Source organism: Sebastes fasciatus, chromosome 19 (genome assembly GCF_043250625.1).
Source record: "Sebastes fasciatus isolate fSebFas1 chromosome 19, fSebFas1.pri, whole genome shotgun sequence".
NCBI lineage: Eukaryota > Metazoa > Chordata > Actinopteri > Perciformes > Sebastidae > Sebastes > Sebastes fasciatus.
In genome coordinates, this window is record NC_133813.1 from 11,694,962 (window position 1) to 11,718,210 (window position 23,249).

General features: G+C 40.3%; 1 protein-coding gene and 1 long non-coding RNA gene across 6 annotated transcripts in view; both read right to left on the reverse strand.

Annotated features, from left to right (window-relative positions):
- Positions 1 to 23,249, reverse strand: part of rxraa (retinoid X receptor, alpha a) — a 176,481-nt gene that overhangs the window by 152,562 nt on the left and 670 nt on the right. The gene's annotated exons all lie outside the window — the stretch shown is intronic.
- On the reverse strand, positions 14,382 to 15,776 carry LOC141757612 (uncharacterized). The gene is made up of 2 exons (XR_012591679.1): positions 15,564 to 15,776; positions 14,382 to 14,512 (listed from the first exon to the last, which is right to left on the reverse strand). It is a non-coding gene; the product is annotated as an uncharacterized LOC141757612 (long non-coding RNA).

Sequence of the window (23,249 nt, forward strand, 5' to 3'; positions counted from 1 at the left end):
ACACAGAGGAACATGCCTTTTTTTCAGATTACCTGTCTCATGCACTACCGGATATAGTGACACATATAAAATATCTTTTTGTATCATATTTGCTCCAATTCTACCCACTACTGCTTTAAGGTCAATAATCGCATATGGCAGCAAAATCACGGCACATTACTATTAATAAAACTGATTTTAAAGCATGTTTTACTTCCTCTGTTCATACTTTTTAGCATCAGCCTCTCGTGGCACCCCCCGTGTGCAGGATGTTGAAAGCGTAAAACAACAAGCTGGCAAGAGGAAACGCGAGTAAAATAATGTAGGACCGGTTGCACAACAGCATGCAGTCATGCAGAGTGCTGGAGACAGCGGTTTCGCTTCAGCTCTCCTCTTCTGGTGGAAATCCAGCCAGACTGGACAGAAGCAGAGCGCCTTAAATCTTGTTTTGTAAACCTTTCGGTCAATGTGTTGTATTAAACTGTCCGTATAGTCCGTTTCTGCTGCTCACACAAACCAGACCTTCGGCTCGTTTGCAGGTTGCCAATTTTCTTTATTTTCTACTCGCTCTGAACATTAAGTTTTTCTGTGGCAGTAGTCACACTTTCCACAGCACTATTTCCGTGTATGGGTTAAAGTGCGGTGCAGACAAAAGAAAGAAACCACTCAGCTGGCCAACTTCCTGTTTTCTCATATGGTGCCTGCTACTTTAGAGTAGAAGCAGAAAAACGTATATATACTGTATATATGGTGTTACATGGGTGATTTAACAAAATGAACCCCTGAGTGCTCTTCAAGCTATTATGTGTGTTATTACATGGCTAGACAATAAATTGAGTATTTCACAAGACAGAAAATTACACTTTTTTCAAGGCAGGTTTGGAACTAGCAGTGAAAGCATGAAGCACATATGCTTCCCTCATCCCCCCTCTTCTGTCTACCTAGGAAAGGTATACAGGCTAGTGGTGGTACGCTGCTGGTGCTCCAGCAGATTGCACCTCTGAGAGCTTTTAAAGTTACTGTGTTTTCACATGGCTCTGAAATAAATTGAGTATTTCACGAGAAAGAAAAAGGCCCCTCGTTTCCAGGAAAGTTTAGAAGCAGCAATTTCGAGCATTTACTCTGCTTGGTTCCTCTCATCCTCCAAATTTGGCCTCAATCTCTCGTAATAGCTCTCTTCTCCTATTTATTACCCCTCCATTACACTACTGATGAAATATATAAATCATAGCGGTAATGTGAGATACCGAACACATCCTGCTGAGTTGCAGGGAAATGTAGATAAAATGCTCAGAATATCATGTGTTTGAATATTTCCTTCAGTACTGTATGAGCCTCGTATAGCTTCAACAAAGTGTTTGAACAAGCACATACAGAGTATATACAGTATGTGATGTCAAGCAGCGTGAGAAAAAAAAAAGATTTCTGAAGATACGTCAAAGCAAAAGTCAGAGTTGAAGAGGTTCAAATGAAATGTTGAAAACATGAATCCAGTCATAGTAGACTATGAAAGACTTGATCAAAATAGCACCAAATATATATATTTTAAAATCTTTTCTAAGTTTGTCAAAACTGACATCTGGATATTTAAGCACATTTAATCTGTAGAGAGATGAAAATATGTCTCTGAGAAATCTTCCAATAACAGACCATGGATTTAAAGGATAAAAAAACCCTCTCTCCTCCACCACCTGAACATATACACCTGCACACACGTACACTCAATCCCTTTTAAAAACACCTGAAAACATGGCATTAGTCCACTTTTTCCAGTGTACTACTGAAGAACAACTCATACTGTGTGTGTTCATCACACACTGCAAATCATTGTATCATTTATCTCGCCATCTCAGCGATACACAGTATTTAGCTTGTGACTTTGGAAACGGTAATAGACACGCACATACATTACAGACACAGACCAACCTGATCTCATGAAGGCGCATAAATAGCACAACATTACAAGGATATTCTGTGTGTCATGAGGATGCATTTTAGCCTTTTTGCGTGTCATTTGTTGCACTAGATCATGCGACAATCGTGGGATCAAATGTCACATGAAAATCCATCTTAACATGCTTCAAGTAATGCGTTTGTTTCCGGCTCGCCAGACCACGGACCAATCAGGATCCTGTGTGGAGCTACTGCAGCTACGGGTGTGACTTAAGTGTGTGTGAGGTGAAACGCGGAGAGGTCGATTGTTGGTTCTAAACAACATTGCCGGCTCCTGAAGAGGTTAGCGTATGCTGCGATAGCATCAGTTGTATCAGAATTGGAGAGTATTAAGTAAGTAGTAAGTAAGTAAGTAGTTTTGCTTTCGTTATTGATTGACAGATGGTTCATCCAATTACCTGCCAAGTATTTTTTGACAGTGCCCCGCCTTTTCCAAACAGTTTCCAATGACCGTTCTCAGATGTTTCTGTGAAACAAAACTTAGGCAACAAAATTACTTAGTTAGGTTTAGGAAAAACATCATGGTTGGGCTTAAAATAAGTACATAAACTAAGTAAAATACGTACAGAAATAACGTAACATAAGTACCGAAACGTCACAAAAAAACATGTCCCAGATGTCACTAACGTATCTTGCAAAACAAAACACTGGTTTTGAACACCGGTCTCCTGGTTAGACTCATCTACCTCACCTCTCACCCACAATAAGCAGTCTTTCTCACTTTTTATTCCACGTCTCTTGCCTTGAGCGTAGCATATTTACGCAGATGCGTTTAAATTGCATACAATACAGACTACATGGCGTACACATGACACACCAGAAGCAAGAACGGCGTTCTTATTGCATGCTAAATGCCATTCATACGCCTTTTTGTGTGTGACCGGGGCTGCACAAAGCAAATACACATACATGTAAACACATAGTAGAGATATGCATCTGCAGAAATAAAAATGGCATGCTTGTGACAAAGTGCAAGCCTAACTGTTCATCAAACCATGTGCTAAATAACAGGACGATCACACGACTAGGAAGATAAATTACAACTGTAGAACGGAGGAAAAAGACCCTGCTCAAACTCACAATGCGCTCTTTATTCTAGAAAAGCCTGCTGCCAATCACAAGCAAAACCCCCAATTGAAAAATCCCTCAGTTAACTCCACTGCAGCGGCTGAGTGTTCAACAGGCTTCACGACAAATTACAGCATGTGATCGTGATCGCGCAAACAATCCAGTTCCCCGGGCCCCTGGAATATCACATGATCAAACGCCGAGGTGTTGCCTGTCTGTGTCGAGGCGTCGCCTGTCAGTGATAGCCCATGTGGTTCTGTTGACTGCGTCCTCTGAGGAATGCTGATAAGGCTCGGCGGCGCAAATCCCCTGAGCTCGCGGGGGCTCGGCACATGAGCGGAGATTCATCAAAACATATGTGAAGTGGACTTGCGGCTGATTGAGGGCCTGATATCCTCTCCTCTGGTCTTCATTAGACGGAGGAATGGGGGGAAGGCAGGGGGGTTCCTTCACCAACGGGGACTGCAGCAGCGCTCCGAGCTCTCGTTCCCAGCAACTGGGTCAGGCGGAGTGGAGCCGCTGGCAACCCACCGGTCTGTTGTATACATTACTACATTATTAGGGGCCCTGATTCATAGAAGTTCACTGTTGTTTGCTGTATTTTTGTACTTGAAAGGTCCTGAGAAAGTCCTGTTTATACTTGGCAATAAAATGTGTCTCGGGTGATCTGGTCACAAATAGTCAGTAAAACATCTGGATTTGTCAATCTGCAACCAAAACCAGGAGGTACCATAACAGAAACATCATGCCTGTATTCATTTAGAAGAAGTCTTCTATTTTAGGGCCTTGAGAGAGTGAGTCATGCCCTTCTTTTATCAAACAAGTTCTTCAAATCGAGCAAAAGATAGTTTGTAATTGCCCTCGAGAGCGACACACGAGCATTTCTTAATCAGCAGGACGCCAGCCTTCGTCAGTGCCCTCCAAAACTGTAACAAGTCACTGTTGCAAACATAAAGCTGATTTTCTGATCTGATACCGCAATGATTGATTGGTTTGATTAGATTAAGGCACAAAGACAACTTGATAAGGCGTAGGAAAAGATTGTGGTTTGGGATAAAATAACTCATTGGATACGGTTAGGGAAATATCGTGGTTTTTGGTTAAAATAACTACTTCATTGGGCGCCCCGGTAGCTCACCTGGTAAAGTGGGCGCCCAACGTACCAAAGGCTGAGTCCTTCCTGCAGCGACCTGGGCTTCGAATTCGACCCGTGGCCCTTTGCTGCATGTCATCCCCTCTCTCTCTCTCCCCCTTTCAACACTATCACTATCTCTATCAAATAAAGGCAAAAACCTAAAAAAAAAACAAAAAAAAAAAAACTACTTCATACAAAAAGACAAAAAGACAATATTCCTACTAAGCTGTTTACATGGCTAATGTAGTCAATGGTCTTTTCAAACTAAACTTCCGTTTTCACAGGCAACAACTTTCTAAGGTTTAGGCAAGAAAACTACTTAGGATTAGGAAAAGATCGACCTGGGTTAGTCTTAGGCAAGGAAATGACTTACGTTTAGGAAAATATCATTGTTTGGTTTTAAATAACTACGGAATTGTCGTTACTTAAGTATGTAACTTACATGACAAATAAATCAAAGTTGACTTCTGTTTTTTTTTCACAGGACACGAACGTCAGTCTCCTGGGCGATAGTCCGGTATTTTTTTTACCCACCCATCCACCGCTCTTTATATTTCCTAGTTCCTAGTAATTACACAACAAATTGATTTTGTGGGATATACACATAGGTATAGCTACGAACAGTGTATGAGACCAGCCTGGAATAAAAGACAGCAGAACAGAACAGAACTACAGACTGTGTAACCAGGAGGACTGGTGGCTCATTTCTGGACCAAAAGGTGTGACAGATGAAGGATTCCTGATCCAGACCATACAAACTGCACTTAAACACTCCAATGGCGCCACTGGTCTAGGTCCAAACTGAACCAATGCAGGAAGTAGTTTGACAGCAAAAAGTTAAGGACGTACAGGGCACTGTGGTGAGTGGTGATTTTTTTTTTTTTTTTGTGGTGTAACACATTGGAGGTGACAAGTGGAAAAAGCTCTGGCTAAAGTCAGATCAATATCACACTGAGGAGTGGTCACAGCATTTGGTCACTTTGGTTACATGTTCCTTTTAAAGCTGAGATGTATCTACAGATAAAGTGTACTAAGTTAACTCCACATTTTCTTTCATCATTGTAAAATTGAAACAATTACAAATAATAGACAGAGATAAACATAACAAATAGGACTAAGGTATATTTGGTACAAACATGGTTGTTGGGAAAATCTCATGCTAATGCATTTTCCTCATGAGTATCCATTTTTTACTCAGAAACAATTAAGATGGCTTTCCTGCAGCCGGTGAGTCATCGATGAAACAGGCCTGTGATGATCATCTAAGATAGCCACAGAATAATGGCCACGGAATAATGGAGTAGCATCAGTCCTCGCTCCAGCTCAGAGAACATGGAAAATAAGGTATCCAGATGGCTCGCAGAACCTATTTCATTTGTTAATTGCAGCCTGTTGCCTGGTACCTGCTCTGAGTTTTTTTGCACAATAATGACAAAATGGCAGAGGTTAATCTTCTAATGACTACTCTACTGAATTTTGCAAGACAAAATATCGCGCTGTCCCCGCAGGGCCGAAGCTTTAATGGGCAGGTGGGCGGTGGAAAAAAGCTGATTAAAAGTAATAATGTTAAAGATGGTAATCATTAGGAGAAAGCATGGTTATTAATACTTAAAGGAACAGTGTGTACCATTTAGGGGGCTCTATTAGCGGAAATTAAATATAATATTAATAAGTATGTTTTCGTTAGTGTGCAATCGCCTAAAAAGATGAATCGTTTTTGTTACCCTAGAACAGTGTTTCCACCTTTTGGAGGCTGTAATGAGTATTTTGTTGGGTCTCATACTGTCAGCTGCCACAGTTATCAGATCTCCCCATCTCCCTTGATTATTATTTATATTTATATAAATGTAATTTATGGTTACCGTCAGCTGAGCACGCTGTCTTGTTCGTCTCCGAAGCATCATCTGTTTTTCTTTTTGTCCATTCTGTAAACCTAAAGAACACCTGTCTGAAAGAACACCATTGCTACCGTGGATGAATAAAGAGTTGATTTGTTTACTGTTCCGCCATGAAAAAGATTCCGATGTCAAAACATTAATTGCGTATCACATTTTCCCCCCTGGTCCTTCGCACCCACACCTGTCATGCCTCTGGGCGCATCCAAACAGTTTGAGAGCCGGCCTCCATGTTTCTACAGCGGCCCAGAACAGACAAACCAAACACTGTTAACTTTTCCTGCTTGGGCTGGAGTCGATAACGTTACTCGTTCTGGAATTAACTCCACTCAGTCGCCGCGAAACAAGACGCAGGAAAACCTCTGTTGGTCTTGAGGAGCTGCAGCATTTATTTCTGCACAAACTGCAACTTCTACTGTACATTAATTTAATATTCTCAAAGCCAAACTAACTGCATCTTCTGCTCCACTCGCTCATTTGTTCCATCACACACATTCGCTGCCACTCTCTCTCTTGCTTCACCACTCACTTCCACTCACCACTAGATGTTGCCACGCTGTACCTTTAAATGAAGGTAAATATTAGTATGTTTGCTTATTATTAAATTTTTTTTACCTAATTTGATGCTTTCAAGTTTCAAGTTTAAACAGTACTTTGGCAGTTGCAGTTCTTTGCCTTGTTGCTTCCTTTACTCACTTATAACATAGTCAAAGTTTCCACCGTTTTTCTCCCTCTTCACACCTTCCCTGTGAACAACATATGTCCCCTGTGTTCTGTAGGTAAGCTCAGCTCAATGAGCAGCAGCTCGACAGGAAACAGGAAGGGGGTGGTGTGGCGCAGTGTAAATGTGCTCCTATACAGTAACCTATCCAATATTCATGGTTTGAGTGGCCAGACTGTTCAGTCATTAGTGCACTTACTGCCTCTCTGCCATCTCACTCTGAGGCTCATCACAGAGCCAGTCACTCAAGACGTGTTCCCCTGCAATAAATATGAGCCTGTCCTGACGCTCCACGCAACCCAGCACCTGACAAGGCAGTGTTCTCTTTTTTTGTAGGCTAGTTCCTTAAAAAGTGAGAAAGGTGCTATGACAACCTTGTCAAGATGTGAACATTTTTGTTTGAGGTAATAATCAGAGTTACAGTGGTTCCAATCCTGAGCGTTGCAAGATCAATCCAAGGGGTCACAAGATGATTAGCAAGATAGGAAAAAAATTAAGACAAAACATAAATGCTATGAACAAATATGTATATTTTTCTGTCTTCTCTCAAATCTTTGCACCTTTTCCTGTGAAATACTAAAACAAATTTGTGTTAACGCATTATCGCGTTATTTGTCACGTAACTTCCGTACTTAAGTTACGTCATATTTGCAGTTACTTCAACCCAAACCACAATCTTTTCCTTAACCTAACTAAGTAGTTTTGTTACCTAAACCTAACCTTTCGGAAAATACGCATGTATGCAAATGTGGAATAACTTTTTGTAAGATATACAAACCGTTATATGAGGATACGTTGCGTTGAAATATAAACTTTATCCAAGTGTTCCAGTTCTCCACTTAAATTACTTTTTATATTTTTTACAGTATTTGGCTGCATAAGGGGAGATAGAAGAGTTAACTGAAGCAACATTTAATAACATCAAAACTAGACCTGACTTTTTTACGAAGCAGGTTATTCACAAAAATGTCAGTTAATAATGCAACAAACACACAGAGTTGAATTCCTGATGCAGTACCGGTGTATAGTTACATACCAGGGATAGCTCCTTCAGTGCCTCGGTTGCTTTAAAATTCTTATTTAGCTGACTTGTTTATTGACATCCTCGCCTCATGGCCGAGGCGCATTTTATAGGTTCAATCAATAAGATGATGACATTCACCTGGTTTCACCTGGTGAGTCGATGCCATGCACACACTTTCGCAGAGCATGCTGCTGTTGATAGATTTTTTTTTTTTTCCATGGAGATCTCGGTTTGTAGGTGTTACATCTTGTCTCACAACATCTTGTTGTTAAGGCTGCCTTCAATAAAAATTCGAAATAAAAAAAATTTATAAATTCTTTCTATTTCCTTTGAGCATTCATGCACTGGCACCCAAACCTTTGGGCTTGTGACCCTTTATAGCCAAGCAATAGCAACTCCTGACCCCTAACAACGTAGCATCATACAACATTTTGTACGATATCTTACGAAAAGTTATTTTTCGTTACTTAAGTACGGAAGTTATTTGACAAATAAGTCAACGTTTGGGTTAAAATAACTTCGAAAGTGGCGTTACTTCAGACAAATAAATCAAAGTTGACTTCTGGTTTCACACAGGATACAAATAGCTGTCTCGTGAGCAAAAGTCCGGTGTTTTTTGACCTACACATCCACCTCGACCTTCTCCCTACGTGGTGTTTGTCGCTCTTTCTACTATTATAAGTCTTACAGTGCTTCACTTTTTTGTAGGTATAGCTAAGAACGGTGTATGATAACAGCCTGCTATATGGAAATACCTGTATCATATGCATCTTAACTGGATTCACAATTTTTTTAATGCATATATTTATTGTCATAACAATGCTTTTATGCTGCTTTCTAAGACAGGTCTCTCTTGAGAAAGAGATTTTAATCGAATTGTTACCTAGTTGAGTAAAGGGCAAGAAAAAAAACAAGATTTATTCTTCAAGACCCATTTCTGGTTTTGGACTTGTCATCACAAAATGAATGTCCTCAGATCAAGTTCAAATGTTTCTTTCTGTCACTGTTTTTATCACAGCACTCCTCGATGATAGATATTTAATTGGCGCCAGTAAAGTCAAGGGTCCCATAACTCTTTTTGTGTGTCTCGGAAGGCCAAGTTGAAGTCCTGAACCCTTTCAGTGACCAGCTGTCCGTCTCTGCGCTTTTCTCTTCCTCCTCTTTTGTTTTGTCGTCTGCTTTTGGAGCGCCCCGTGACACCATTTGTCTCCATAACAAGTCTTGGTGAACAGCGTTTTGGTGGGCCCACCTGCAGGAGCCCCGGTGCTGGTCGCTGCTCACCGCGGGCCTCCCAGGACTACCCACAGAGGAGGAGGCAATTAAGGCCTGGAGAAGGAGCCATAAATCTCCATAAACTTCAGCGAGCCACTCTCCCCCCACTTTCGCTGGACACTCAGATAATGCATCTCTTTCTCAACGGCCCCCAGACGGACTCCAGGGGAGACCAGTCGATCTCCTGTCTTCCCACAACTGAGCAGCTCCTTCTCAAAGTTCCTCCGCAGTCAAGGCCATGACTCATGGTGCAATCGTTTTTGACAATGCTGATGGGTAGTGTTGGGTTTTTTTTTTGCTCAGAAAATGTTTATTTTGACCTTGGGTTTTTCTGGTTTAGGGAACATTTCCCATTTCTATCGCTGGAACAAACATTTGCTAAAAGACGATTACGTATATAATTCTGAAAACCAGTCGTTTAAATGAGAAACACATGATGAAATAACTGTATGAAGCAAGAGAGAGTCAGTCTGACAAGACAGTTTCATGATATAGTCTAAGCCGGAGCAGAGTTATGAATTATAGACACTTTCCGTCTCAATGCAACGGAGAGCATTTTCACAACATGCTGTATAACATGAAACCTTTTTTTTTTTCTGTGCGTGGTAATAGATCGCCTAGCGGTGCGGTTCAGGGGAAGAGGCACTGTTCTCACTAATCAGACAGGACGTGCAACGGAAAACATCCCTCTTGAGGAGGAAATGCCTGCTTCCTCTTTATCATATTCTTAAGGACATGCTCTTCTGCAAAGCTGCTGATGTATGGATTCAGCACCACCACCTACAAACACATACTGTAGGTGTGTGTGTGTTTGTTAGGGAGAAACTGTCCAGTGTTGGGTAATTAGAGAGTTACCAGCACTGCAATTAGTAGCTGTGATTTTCCAAAGTGTGTGGCAGCAAGTCTCTTTCTTGTCTCGGTCTCTGACAATGAGGACTCAGAATTTTATTTCAACAACGATCAAGACCACAACTTTGGGGGTGTCACTAAATTGCCATATAGGCATTGTCTGATTTGTTAACAGAATTACTGGGGTTGGATGTAAAACTTCCTGCTACAAATCCAACCAATAACTTGACTCATTTCTAATTTTAAATTTGTGTTACTGTTAATGGCTGTCATTCCTTCGCCGCCCCCCTTCACACTCACTACAACACAGAAAATTGTATTGTGTTAGGTGGATGGTAAAACATGGAAAGTGTGAAAGTGAGGGAGTGATGATTAATGATGGCTAAGTTGATTTCAGCTCCCTAGTGTTTGTCTACTCCTAAAAAACACAGGAAAATTCCCACACATATTCATACAATTTGATTATTTGATTATGGCATTTCTCATGGTATACAGACACACATAGCCTACAGTGTAATATATGGCAATAAAAGAGATGAATGAAGAGGATTTTTTTTTTCTGTGGGTGTTTTTATGGTAATGTGGATCTTTAAGGGGAGTACCTATGGTTTGTATGTTCAACATTTTATCGAAAGTGTGTCATGCAGTGTGGGACTCCCACTGGTCTGGTCTTGGTCTTGACTTAATCTCAAAATCTCTTGATACTTTAAGGTCTTGATACTTTGACCAAGACACTCTGGTCTTGGTCGTGACCATAGACTGTATATAAGAAGTGGACGTAGTCACCGTGACGTCACCCATTGGCAGTTTGTGGACTGCTGTTTTGTAGCCTTGTGTTTGGCATTTTGGCTATTGCCATCTTGTTTTTTTTGCAACCAGAAGTGACACAAGAGGTTGGAGCTAAGTACAACCAAGGTGACCAACATTTTACAATTAACTTTCATGAACTGAAAACATACTGTGAAATGGTTAAAGTTGTAAGACGAAAACTCGGATATTGGACAATGCTGTATAGTACTCAAAATTAAGTTATTGACGAGTGGTAAAAAAAAAAGTGTCCATGTGGTGGTGTGTTCAAAGGCTGGAAAGCTCTTAAAATCCAAGACTCAAGCTTGGGCTGAATATTCATGGTACAAAAAAATACCAAATTCCCCATTGTCCTGTTTGCCACCTTCTTTGATTTTACAACGATACAGCCAATGTAGCTTAGGGAAAAAAAAAACATTCAGAAATATATTAAAAAAAAAAAAATGGTTCGTGAAGATGTTGGCAAAGGTGACATCATTTTTTTTTATTTTAAAAGTGGTATTTTTACTTATTTTTACTTTTTTGCCCAGAAAAGTGCAAAAGTTTAAAAACTGTAAAGTCAATTTCAGCTCCTTCCTGAGAGAGATAACTGCTACTGAGAGGACGTGTTAATAGATGCCTCTCAGCAGATGCTGTTGATGGAGATATGAAAGGTGTTGACTTGATCTGTGAACTGTCTCTCCTCTCCTCTCCCTCCTCTGCACAAGCCTGTCTGGCACATCTCAAAAACACATCTGGGGGAAAACTGCTGCTAGTAAGTGAGCGTGTGTCACTTAAATGTTCTACCTTTCATTGACCTAAAGACGTACCGTTTCTGTGCGTTTTCCGTGTGCCGGTAAAACCACATGTGGAGGTGGCAGCGCGACTCATTCGATCCCTACACCTCTCTGCTGTTCTTTTTCCTCCCTCCCCGTTCCTCCTCTTTGGTGGTGTGATATCACTTTACCGGGTCACCAGATTTCCCAGAGTCACCGAGGGGACATGTTGCTCACCTCTTGACTTCTTTACCTCTTGAACTGAGAGAAATTTCCCCTGATGTAGGGCTGAGACTGCCAGCTGTCAGTCTCACCGCCCACTTATTAACAACTGAAACCAAGAGCGGGAGAAGGTGCGCAATTTAGTGAAAGTAAAAGGCACGTAAGAGAGGAAAGCTGATAAGCATCAAGCGGTACTTGTAGAGCAGCTCATCTAACATTAATGGTAGAGTAATTGGTTTGTAACTGTAACACTTACTAGGCCATCAATAATGACCAGGGAGGCAAGTGTAGGGTTACGTGGTTGGGATAAGGGGCCATTGTGCTGGAGCTGAAGCCACAGGATCAGCTGAATGGGCCTGCAGTTATGTCGGACAAATATTTATACAGTGTCATGTTACTGGAACATTCTAACTAGAGGAGACAAGAATAGGCAGGGTGATTGAAAAGTCAGATACACATGTACTACATTTCTACTTTATCTGAGGATCTACTATTGGATCATTCACTGATCAAAGCTCAGGAAATACGATAATGAAAGGGGCTCCTTATACTTACGAGTATTTATTTTTTTTGGCTGGGATGCTGTGAGAGGTGTAATTCTATAATGATATGAATTTAAGAAATATTTTAAAGTCTGAAATGCATTTGATATTTTCAATTAAACATGTAAATATTGCAGAGGTGGGCAAAATATTCTTTTACAGTATATTTGATTTTAAATCATAATAAAATTAGCAAATGGAAGTGAATGTTTTTGTCAAATTCAGTAAATTGATACCTGAAAAATCAACGTACTTCATCAACTTCATCACCTTCATCACATTGATCAAAATCTCCAGTAAATTATGTAAAATGTATTATATGAATATTATACTTTTTTGTCAAAATTGGATTACCAAAGATTTACGCTTATTGCAAGGGCTTAAAGGTTAGGTTCACAATTTTTTAAAGTCTGTCTCAAAACAACTGTCAGGTGCCCATATGGACGTCGAAACAGGTTTCGCTTGCTGTAGTCATTCCTCCTCTTCATACTGTCCGTTAATGATCCCTTCCCAATGCACTCTCATTGTAAGTGATGGGGGAGAAAATCCACAGTCCCTTTTTTGTGCAAAAATGTATGCAAAAGTTTATCTGAAATATACAAGCCTTCAGCAGTCTGAGTTAGACAAATCAAGGGGTTATTTTTTAAAGTTGCAGTAGTTTTAGTGTAAAATTCCCTCCCTTTGTTTGCTTGGATAGTGTGTACTTAAAAGGCTGTAACATTGGACTCGTACGGCTGAAACCTCATATTAGTGTCAGATAGGCTACATTTTAAGATACATCTTTTTTGCTGGGAAGGGAGACTGTGGATTTTGCAAACCACAAACTATATTGTCATCTTTTATACATGACAATTTGAATCCACTGCATTTATGCTGTTAAGTATTCAACCATCTACTCTGTTGATACTGAAACCACTTTGGCACCGTTTTCAACAGCAAAACCACACTGAGGACAGGTGTGTTTACCTGGATGTTTGTAAGCTTTTCATCATGTCTGCCAACACCTGAACAATAGCTTGTTTTCATGTACAATAGCTGGAAAGGGTCAAATTAAACATCTCCATATTAGTTTAATAGTAGTAATTTAACAGTGATAATACAGCAACTAAAATGTATTCTTATATTGTACTGTATCCCAATATGTAGATGGATGACAAATATAATAAAAAAGTAGGTGTTGCCTCAATTAAGTAGTAGTCTTGATACAGCTCAGTATTGCAAATATTGGCAGGCATTGTGGGTGTTACAGAAATGCCATTATGACCAATACACAGACAATTGTGAAAATGAGGTTATAATGTGAAACTTTCCCTTTTAAAACTTAAAGACTGGGCTGTTGTAACTCTGCTGTGTTCCCAGTCTCTGATTAACATTTTCTGCAGAACCACTGGTCCACTAACAACACCGCATCTACAGTCTGCTCCCGTCTCCGCTACACTAACCTTGAGTCCTGCCAGGCTGCATCTCAGTGCCTGCGCTCATTTGAAGGGAATGCGGTATATCAATTCAAACCTCAACTTTCTAGCGCAGCATCATACATTTGATAAATGCCAGAGCAAGTCCTTGCACTTATGTCAAATTTCAGATCTGCTCAGACTTGAGATTTCAACAAGGCGTGAAGTAGATGTAAATACATTGTGTCCTAGGAAAACATGAGGAAACTGTATTCCTTCTGTGATGAAATCTCAGGAGTGTATATTTCTCTGAAAAATGTGGAAATCAAGACAAACACAGTAACTTGGTTTTTGAGGTCAGATTGAGTTGCCATGTGACCCTAACCCCCCCCCTCACAGCCCTCTGAACCTCCCCTGAGAGCCACAGCTGTTGGGGACCTCTCTTTGAACCCACAGCAGGAGGTCTGCAGCACCCCCGGGCCCTAAGCTGTCCCTTCTCTCCACCACTGCCTCAGACTTTGCACACTGTAACCATAGCCTGACGCGGCCTTTTAAGAGGGCTCAAACCTCCCACGGCAGCTGCTCGGCTGGTAAACGGATCCACGCAAGGCACATCACCTGAGAGCGCCGGGGGTAGCTCTCTGGAGAGCTGCTCATGTGTCCTGCTGCCTGCTTCCATTCACAGAGGATCAGAAAAGGAAGAAAAAAAAAGGGCTGCGAGGACCCATGAGACTGAGCAGAAAAAGGGAAAGTAACAAAACTGGAAACTTTCAAGGTGACCCATTTATTGAAAGACTGCTTGGACTGCTTTATTTAACAGACGTGGTCCTATGTGGTGTATTCTCAGACAGCAGATGAAACAGGAATAAAGCCCAGAAGGATTTACAGAGGAACTGCTGCAGAAAAAAACCCATTAGAGGATAGACTTATGTAAGTGTTGTCACAAATAGCTTGTGGCCAGGTCAAATTTGTGTTTCAGTTGCGTTGTCTCTGGTTGAGATCTCCTCATTAACAGTAGGTTGGATTAGATGCAAAATGGTAAATGGTAAATGGACTTGCATTCATATAGCGCTTTTCTAGTCTTCCTACCACTCAAAGCGCTCTACACTACATGTCAGTATTCACCCATTCACACACACATTCATACATTGATGACAGAGGCTGCTAAAGGTGCCAACTTTACCCATCAGGATCTAATCTAAATACTCATTCAAACACCGATGGCTATGCCTTCGGGAGCAATTTGGGGTTAAGTGTCTTGCTCAAGGACACATCGACATGTGACCCAGAGCAGCAGGGGATCGAACCACCGACCTTCCGATTGTTGGACAACCTGCTCTACCTTCTGAGCCACCGCCGCCCCAAAACTGTTGGTCAAAGTGTTGTACATTAAATATCTACAAAAGTGCAGCCAAAGTGCTCCTAAGGAAAACTATGAGCACCAACCTCACCCAAGCGAAGGGAATGCAAACTGTCAAACATTGGATAAACTGTGGTGATATGCTGCAGTGATATTATTTGACAACAATCTTGTTTTGTGTATTTTCTTAATATTTTTTTCCTTTTTTCCTGCATGGTTAAGGTTAGGGGAAGGTCATGGTTATGGCAATTTAACTAAAGCCGTTTCTCAACAATGCGTTGTGAAAATTCCCACGCGGAGCATGACAACTATGCACAACGGTTCGGGTGCAAATTATCCGCGTTGACGTGTTCCATTTTTGTCCATGACTTGCCACTGTACAAGACCATCCACCTCGCTACATACACAGTAGACACTACCTCCTACTTTGGCACTCAATGTCGGCATTGGACGTGAATTGTGAGCTACAGAATCGTCCAATATGGACAGAATTCCTAGGATACTGGGCTGTTTGAAAATGTTTTGGTCGGCCATTCCTCCTCTCCATACTGGCCTTGAAGAGATTATAATCATTTTTTTGCACTTACAGTAACGAGGACTGTGAATATCTCTCGTATTTGTCTAAGTGTAGTTAATGGATCACTTCTTGGCCACAATGGATTGGAGGAATGAAGCATTATAGCGACCTCTCTTACTGTATGCCATGTAAATATTCTGTTTAGACAGACTCAATAACTTAAATGGTTGTTGAAACTTAGTCATCTATTAAAAACCTCAATCAATCCATTTAGGAATGACAGAAGGTTCCAATTCTGTGCTTTGAATTTTGGCGGCGGAGCTACATTATTCTTTACATCTGTATCATGTATTGTGTCTTTAATGCAACTGTCAAATTAAATAAAGGATAAATGAAAAGTGATAAATGAAAATATATATTCTCCTCCACTTCTCCTTCTCCTGTTCTCATGCTACCACACACTATTCCCATAGAAAATTCTCCACCTTGCCATGCTCTGTGAATTTTCAACATTCCCCTAATGTCAGGATATTAAATCAAATAAAGATTGAATCAGTGGTGTAGCGGCAGCTGGGGCGTGCCATGTGGGACTTGTAGTCATTAATGAGCAGTGACTAATTGCTCTATGGTTCTGTGGGAATACAGTGGATCTCTATGGGACTTGTTCAATGCTAAGTTTCCTCCTTCAAACAACCCTCATGCCTCTCTCTCTCGTCAAGGTTTAAAGCTCTCCACCCTTACGGCATATTGCCGATGAGACAGGGAGATAAATTAGGAAACAACCTGTTTCCCACCCTTTGGGTTTTGCCATTAAAATATATGTATCATCCTCTGTTAGGAGTATAGTACTTCGAAAAGCTACATTTGTATGTTGCTGGGGGAAAGAACCATTGGTTCTGCAGAAAAAAATCTATTTAGACAAACAATATGTTAGGGTCAGTGACTGCCAGGTCAAAGTCTGTGTTAATGACCTTATCTCTGTCTATAGTTGCACAGGGATATACTGTAGAATTTATTTGGACCTTTTTTGTAAGCAGCAGCGATGGCTGCCAGCTGGCTAAAAGAGGCATTGAAGAAACCAAGGACACGGTCTAATTTTCTAAAATGCATCAGTTATCACTATTCCAATAAAAATACGGAAAGACAAAAAGACAGAAGCTATATAAATCAGCTAGTAAACATCCCCCTCATCAAGCTGATTGACAGGATTTACTGCCTGTCCTTCACTTCTCTTTACCTACATTATTATTGCTATTGATTGCTGTCACTTCGGAATGGTACTGTTTATTTTCTCCGCTCGACTTGCCACGGCTGCAATAATCACTTACAGCATGAGCAGAAGTGTTCTAGCCTTGAGGTGGTAGTTTCAGCGGTGCTAGATACAGTATGTTTTGTCTCAGCCGTGATGGCACCTCGTGGATCGATAACACCTTGTCAAAGACTAACACCATACTTGAGTGAGCATCTTTATTGAAAGTGGCATTTAGTTTATTCTAAGATTAAACTCGCTTTGTTTGGTATGTGCGACAACCTTCTTTCCGAGTTGCTTGTACTTTGAAGGAATCAGTTTTGTTGAAAAGTTTGAACTGAAGTATCGACTTTGTCTACAGCTATGAAGATGCATGTTTGTTTGTTTTTATTTTCTGACATTTTATAGACCAGAAAAATAATAGACTAACTGAACAAATAAACCACAGATAAATCAATAATGATAAAAATCATTAGTTGCAACCTTAATTCTGTTATATGAAATGATGAGTCTGAGAGTGGTTTTCCATACAACAACATATTACCGTTCCTTCCTTTAAAGGTGCAGTGTGTAGAAAATGGCGGCATCTAGTGGTGAGGTTTCAGATTGCAACCAACTCTTTTAGTCATGATATTTTGTACAGACGGTCATGGTCCCCAGAGGATGAACCCTACTTGCTTTAGTGATCTCCCAACCTTTCATCTAACATCCTCAGTGGGTTAAAATATCACTCTACAGTAAAATATGTCAGCATGTACTGAATGGATTGGGTCAGATGTTTGTTCAGACATCCGTGGCTGCCAGATGATGTATCCCAATGACTTTGGTTACCCACTTGATTAACGCATATTTAACACCCCCATGATGTTAACATTTGTGCATGGTCTTGAAAACTACTAGATGGATTGCCATGCAATTTGGTTTAGACATTTATGTCCGCCTTAGGGTGAATTGTAATAACTATGGTGATTCTCTGACTAGCACCATTATGGGTCTAAATTTAAATTAATGGCATTCCCATCAGCCTTGGCTGTAGTTTGTGTTCAGTGCTAATAAGCAAATGTTAGCATGCTAAAATGATAAACTAAGATGGTGAACGTGGGAACATTATACCACCAGCATAACATCAGCATGTTATCATTTTTGAAAATATGTTTTTTTGTTATTCATTCAATCATTGTTTAAAGCTCCAGTGTGTAGGATTTAATGGCATCTAGTGGTGTGGTTGCAAATTGCAACCAACTGAGTACCCTTCCGCCCACTCCTCCCTTTCCAAGACTATGGCAAAATGAGCCATCAAGTGCAAAAACGTGGTAAGGCCTTTCGCCTCGCTCAGAGGCCATCCATACCATAATAATACTACTTTAGGAGCAGCAGAAGTCAGACGGTGGCTGGCGATACCACGGTATGGAGTCTGCTGCTTATATTACCGAAGTTTCACAAGCGTGTCAGAGAATTACAGTAGCCTTCTGGTAACGTGAAAACGTGAAAGGCCTTTGCTAGAGCTAGTGTTAGGTTTGTCCATTCTGGGCTACTGTAGAAACATGGTGGAGCAACAAGGCAGACTCGGTGAAGAGGATCCGCTCCCTCTGTAGATATGAAGGGCTCATTCTAAGCCAACAAATGCAAAACTTAGTTTCAGGTGATTATACACTAATGCAAAAATAGTTATGAACATTATATTCCATTTCTGCAAATATCTAATAGGTCCCCTGAAATGTCATACACTGTTTTTTCAAGCTCAGACATTTTTTGGAGGTATAGTCAGGTTAAACAGGGTTAAAGTAAGGTTTTGGACACAGTTTCACATTCTACTGTATTATGTAAAAAAAATGCATCCTGATTGGGTTCACTTCTGTTTAAACCTGTCAGTCAGAAAACCCAGCAACATTTATCTTCATACAAATAAGTACAAATTTCCTGTGAGATCAGGTTGGTGTGAGAGAAAGGAGGGAGGGACGGAGGGACTGAGACTAAGGCTGCAAGGCAGCAATCACACAAAACACATTTGGAGGTCATTACAGAGCCAGTCATGCTGAGTGATTCCTACAGGCTGAAACACTGCTTACAGTGTTTAAAGTGGATTTGATGAAAGCTTTCATTCAGTCCAGCTCATTAGTTTGAGCCTCGGATAGTACACATTCTGAGATTACTCAACTGTGGGCCTGCACTGTGCTGCCAATGCCAGGAGGTTTGCTTTTCATTCATTTCTACATAAATCACTCAGTAGAAACACAAATCTAAAGCAGAACACCTAATATGTCCAGAAAACAGAGTGCATGTCAATAATATCAGCCTCCTGTTTGAGAAATTATACATGGACACAATTATAAATTAAATTACAAAACAAAAAAAATTAATTAAAAAAATAAAGAACAAGCATGAGCCATTTTAGATTACTGTGAAAAGCACTGTGGTCCATTTTTAACCCAGGATGATGATCTATAATGAGCAAAAACAGGAAAGTATAAGAGCAAAGACTGAAGAGGACGTAGTCACCGTGACATCATCCATTGGTTTGTGGACTGCCGTTTTGAAGCCTCAAGTTTTGCATTTTGGCTGACACCATATTGCCGCCATCTTAGTTTTTTGCAACCAGAAGTGCCACGTGAGGGTGGAGCCAAGTACAACTGAACGTTGAATAAGACATTTTTATGTAACCAAAATGTTACAATTAACTTTCATGAACTTAAAAAACTGTGAAAGGGTTAAAGTTCTATGACAAAAACATTCAGTCAATTACAAGGTAGCCACGCCCTAAAGCATCCCCTGCTTTATGGTCTATTTGACTCTAAATGGGACCATCATTTACTAAATGAACATCATGCTGTATTGAATGAAACTTGAAACTAGCGAATAAGACCATAAACTCATTTTTACAATGTTTAATGAGGTAATAAATCAAGTGAGAAGGAGGGTCATTTTCTCATAGACTTCTATACAATCAGACTTATTTTTGCAACCAGAAGAGTCGCCCCCTGCTGGCTATTAGATAGAATGCAAGTTTAAGGCACTTCTGCATTGGCTTCACTTTTCAGAGCTGGATGTTGCCCACTGGTTAAGAGCTTGTTCACAAACTACAAAAATAGGGCTCATCAAAACCCACAATTTAATCCAAAATCAATGAATGCCTCGCTGCTACGAGACACAAACAATAGATCATTCTGTAGCTTACTTCATTTACCATAATTTACAGTGATGATATTATTATGACTGTGATGCTCAAATCCTCATAGGGAACGTTTCCTTTAACTTCCATACAGGGAGTATCAGGAGATTAGATTGAGCCTTTCAGTATCTTGCACAAAGACACCTCATCAGGGCACACGTTTTCCAAAACAGAAGCTTGATCGCTCTGTCCTGACAGCGGTCCCCTGCTGCCTATAACGGTCAATGTAGGGACACTGTGCCCTAACAAATGTTTTATTTTTATTCCTGTTGCCATTAAAGCCCACGAAAAGCCTAAACCCAAATGCATTTACTACAGTCAGAAGCTATTAACGTCCGCTCAACAGCAGGTTTTTCGTAATTTCCCAGAAACCAAGGGATCCCGATGTTTCTGAAAATCTATTAACTCTGTTTACGGAGGCGAAGTCTGAGTGCACCGGAATTATTTTGTGGTTCGTTCCGCTTATTCCCATGGATACCTGGTCAAAGAGACACGACATGAAATCATCAGGTTGAGATATTTCCAGTGAAGCTGCAATGGACTTTCAAAGCAGAAAATGTTTTTTGGTCTCAAATGTCTCTATTTTCTATAATTGTAAATGGAATATTTTTTTAATATATTTTTTAACTGTTGGTTGGACACAAACAAGCAATTTGAAAAATGTCACCTTGGGCTCACTATGACATTGTATTTTTGACATGCCCTATATTTAAACTCAGGGTTGAAAAAGCATACTGGGAGATGTAGGAAAATCTAGGCAACAAAGGAAATCACCAATAGAAGTTCATTATGCAAGGAAAGTAAACAAGACTTCACAATTTTCTAAAACTGAATGTCTTCATGCATCAATAACTGATATCTAGGACTTCTTGAGGGTAAATATTATCTTCACTGTAAGTTGCTCTGCGAGGTCGACATTTAGCCGATGCTCTTATCTAAATGTTAAAGATTGGAGCCACATTTTGCCTCGGCTCCCTTCTCCTTTCAGCATCGCAGCCCGTGTCCGCGGGCATTCATGCACACAGAAGGATGCAGGCCTTCCCCAACAACGTGACCCTGGGCCCTCACAGACGGAAGACAGAGCACGCTCCCATCTGACTCAGCTCAGGTCCACGCAGCGGGCTGTCAAAGCCCATCATCGTCATACACTCCTGCGATCAATACCTTACAGCCTCCTGACAGAGTGTGTTAGCGTAACACACTCCTCTTTCTCTCTTAAGTCTTAATCAAAAAAAAAAAAGCCACAGAGAATGAAAGCAAACAGCAAAAATTTCTGTTTTTAGTGACATATTCTATCTATTTCCCTTTGGTTGACATCATGTTTCCTACATGTTGGACTTTAAATAGACTCTGAATGTTCTGTAACAGTATAATGTAACATTCAATGACTTTCCACCCACAATTTAGAATTCAAAAATGCCTTTCAGCTATGACGCCACATAAATGGAACATTTATTCTCTCTCATCAGCTGAAGTTGCAAGCAGGGATATTTTGCAAATGTTACAAGTTCTTGCAGCAATATCTTGCACAGACCAAGATTTATATCTTTGGAACTTGAACGCTTAAGGCCCTCCAAGCTATTTTGAAATAAAGTTCAACTTTGGAAACGCTGGCAGAGTCTGTACAATAATGTTACACACTTCCCTTCAGTGCTTTATCAATTTAACATTGACGTGTCCATGAAAACTGAAGTCTGAAAGCAGTAAATATGCCGATGCTTTAATGCTCTATTTATTTCTGTTGCTTATTTTGAGCAACATATGTCTCTTACTCTATGAAAAGAACCAAACAAAGCCAAACCAACTTTATTCTGAATGATTTATAAGTAGATAAAACCGTCCTGCCTGGGACTAGCTCACCAAATCAGTATAAAAGCCCTGTTTTCATTTGAAAGTGTTGGTATTTCCTTCTCTGCAGGGACTGTTGGAGCAGAGTTGAGCCCTCACCACTCTATTGATTCTTTTCACAAAGAGTTGGAAGTTGGGCAAACCCATGTGAGTAAAGCAGGCAAACTTTAGGTGATCAATGGGTAAAGACCTTCTGATACGATAGCATGATTTTTAGAAGCTGATGTGAATATTTGTATTTTATATATTCATTTGTCTAAAGCTGTACAAAGGAAGAAATATTGAGAGTGGAAAAATTAAAATGAAAATTGATGGCAAAAGAGGTACTAGATGCATTTACTGGAGCTACATAGGTCCACCTCTATGAAAGTTGTTACACAAAAGTGAAAAAAAAACTTTGACCTACAGTACAAAGTGTGTACTTAAGATGTATGAAGCAATCTAAAGTACAATCAGAAAGTTTGGTGGGTGTATACTTGCCAGCCTTCTACAGTAAATTGCCATAACTGTTGCAAAAGCAACTGCTTGCATTCCAGGGGCATATGTGCCAGCTACCCCTTCAAACACACACTCATACAGTTTGACAACACATAGACACACTTGCAAAATCAATAATCTTCCGTCCCGCTTGACAAACACACCAGAGCTTTTCTGTGGTACGAGAGGTTTCCATCCTGCCAAGTCTGAAACTTGTGAACACAACTGAATCAACTTTATAAATCTTTTTTTCTTTTTTTAGATGTCTGAAATCCAATACTTCTTTTTCAGGGCCTTCGTATGGTACCAGACCTAAATATAAACATAAATATAGTGCTGGTATTACTTCAGTAGCTGCATATCTTTACAACACTGGACTATTACCTTTAAACTACATAAACTGAGTATGGGTCCATGCCAAAACAAACGCATACTGTCAGTTGTAATAAGTAAGCATTTAGCGATTCTGGGAACAGGGAAGGATTTTGAACTGAGGCAACATTATGATAGCCATCATTAATTTGTATATTAGAGTTGAGGCTGTTCTCATACACCGTTTATAGCTATACCTACACAAATGAATGCACTCTAATTCATATATATCCTACAAAATTAATTTGTATGTAATCCACGTAATTGTGAACCAGGAGGTATAAAGAGCGACAAATGCCACGTAGGGAAGAGGATTGGATGAATGGGCACATCAAAACCACCGGACTTTCGCCCAGGAGACCACTGTTTTTACCCCGAGTGAAACCTGAAGTCAATGTTGATTTATTTGTCACATAACTTCAATACTTAAATTACGCCACTTCCGTAGTTATTTTAACCTAAACCACAATCTTTTCCTAAACCTAACTGATAAGTTTCGTTGCTTAAACCTAGCTAAGTAGTTTTGTTGCGTAAACCTAACCAAGTCGATCTTTTCTTAAACCTAGCTAAGCAGTTTTGTTGCGTAAACCTAACCAAGTCAATCTTTTTCTAAACCTATCAATGTAGTTTTGTTGCGTAAG